This window comes from Hemibagrus wyckioides, linkage group LG05 (assembly GCF_019097595.1).
Source record: "Hemibagrus wyckioides isolate EC202008001 linkage group LG05, SWU_Hwy_1.0, whole genome shotgun sequence".
Classification (NCBI taxonomy): domain Eukaryota; kingdom Metazoa; phylum Chordata; class Actinopteri; order Siluriformes; family Bagridae; genus Hemibagrus; species Hemibagrus wyckioides.
Window position 1 is genome coordinate 226,564 of NC_080714.1, and position 2,500 is coordinate 229,063.

The 2,500-nt window shown below is 46.2% G+C and overlaps 1 protein-coding gene across 2 annotated transcripts in view; it reads left to right on the plus strand.

The window, feature by feature from the left end:
* Positions 1–2,500, plus strand: part of ipo11 (importin 11) — a 90,706-nt gene that overhangs the window by 64,527 nt on the left and 23,679 nt on the right. The gene's annotated exons all lie outside the window — the stretch shown is intronic.

Below are 2,500 nucleotides of genomic sequence, written 5' to 3' on the forward strand. Positions count from 1 at the left end.
GGACGCTAATGTGACCTTTAGCAATCTGCTGCTTCACTTGTAGCTTAATACACTTCCTAATATTCACTCTAATGCTAATTCCATGCTAATGCTCAAACTAACGCTATGCTAAGGTCATCAGCTCAATATCTGAACAAATGTTGAATTTTTGCTCACATCAAAGCTAACACCATTATATAAATTAAACTCTGATGATGTCACAGAGCCCTGCCCCCAAAACCCCACCCTGATGTCAGTATCATGATGACTACACAGGGATCTGAACCAATCCGCTCCTTTAATTTAGACATAATTTGCATATTTATAAATAAATGGTGGTGTTACTGAGCATCTGTTAAAGTGTTTTGAATGAAGGAGTAATGCCAACATCATGCTAATGATGCAAAAAATTTCCCTAATGTCATGCCATCAAAACCCCAACGCTAGTACTGTGTGTAGGCTAATTAGCGCTGAGCGTTAACGTCATGCTGATGATAAAGTGGCGTCTCTCCATCTGATGAAACAGTCATCGACACCATTTAGCTTTTATTACAGCTCTCAGAGGACACACACACACACAGAGGAAAGCCAAGAGTACTGAAAAAATTCTTTACTGTTAGCAAGGCGACTTACTGTCTCTGTGCTAGCATCTCATTAGCATTCAGTCAGTGTTAAAGCTGAGTCAGCGTTGACTTTCACTGCATATGGAGGTCTGTGTGTGTGTGTGTGTCTGTGTGTGTGTGTTACCCTCACACTACCATGTTAACATTTTTCTCTGTCTCTTATGTACTTACTGTGTACATTTATTTAGCATTAGCATGTAGACTTCACTGATCTTCAGATGTTCTAACCATAAATTACTAGCGGTGTTAGGCTAACGTCACGTCCACCTCAGTGCAGGAGATGGTGGACCAGTGGAGCAGTGCTAGTGGATCTGAGGGAGCGAGGGTCAGTGTGAGGAGTAATAAGAGCTTTGTGGTCAGAAGGAGCTGGTCAGTTTTTGTAGCCAAGGGTCAGTGTTTTGAATCTGATGCAGCTACAGGAATCCAGTGGAGGAGCAGCAGTGTGTGTGTGAGAGGTCAGTGGGGTGGTGTGTGTGAGAGGTCAATTAGCCATTTACCCTCCCTGGTGTCATGTGACTCGTTAGTGTTACAAGGTCTCAGGTGTGAATGGGGAGCAGGTGTGTTAAATTTGGTGTTATCGCTCTCACACTCTCTCATACTGGTCACTGGAAGTTCAACATGGCACCTCATGGCAAAGAACTCTCTGAGGATCTGAAAAAAAGAATAGTTGCTCTACATAAAGATGGCCTAGGCTGTAAGAAGATTGCCAAGACCCTGAAACTGAGCTGCAGCACGGTGGGCAAGACCATACAGCGGTTTTACAGGACAGGTTCTACTCAGAACAGGCCTCACCATGGTCCACCAAAGAAGTTGAGTGCACATGCTCAGTGTCATATCCGGAGGTCGTCTTTGGGAAATAGACGTATGAGTGCTGCCAGCATTGCTGCAGAGGTTGAAGGGGTGGGGGGTCAGCCGGTCAGAGGGGTGGGGGGTCAGCCCGTCAGTGCTCAGACCATACGCCACACACTGCATCAAATTGGTCTGCATGGCTGTCGTCCCAGAAGGAAGCCTCTACTAAAGATGATGCACAAGAAAGCCCACATACAGTTTACTGAAGACAAGCAGACTAAGGACGTGGAACACTGGAACCATGTCCTGTGGTCCGATGAGACCAGGATAAACTTATTTGGTTCAGATGGTGTCAAGCGTGTGTGGGGGCAACCAGGTGAGGAGTACAAAGACAAGTGTGTCTTGCCTACAGTCAAGCATGGTGGTGGGAGTGTCATGGTCTGGGCCTGCATGAGTGCTGCCGGCACTGGGGAGCTACAGTTCATTGAGGGAACCATGAATGCCAACATGTACTGTGAAGCAGAGCATGATCCCCTCCCTTCAGAGACTGGGACACAGGGCAGTATTCCAACATGATAACGACCCCAAACACACCTCCAAGATGACCACTGCCTTGGTGATGGACTGGCCAAGCATGTCTCCAGACCTAAACCCTATTGAGCATCTGTGGGGCATCCTCAAACGGAAGGTGGGGGAGCGCAAGGTCTCTAACATCCACCAGCTCTGTGATGTCATCATGGAGGAGTGGAAGAGGACTCCAGTGGCAACCTGTGAAGCTCTGGTGAACTCCATGCCCAAGAGGGTTAAGGCAGTGCTGGAAAATAATGGTGGCCACACAAAATATTGACACTTTAGGCCCAATTTGGACATTTCCACTTAGGGGTGGAGTCACTTTTGTTGCCAACGGTTTAGACATTAATGTCTGTGTGTTGAGTTATTTTGAGGGGACAGTAAATTTACACTGTTATACAGGCTGGACACTCACTACTGTACATTGGAGCAGAGGGGCATTTCTTCAGTGTTGTCTCATGAAAAGATATAAAATATTTACAAAAATGTCAGGGGTGCACTCACTTCTGTGAGATACTGTATATGTGACAAATAAAGGC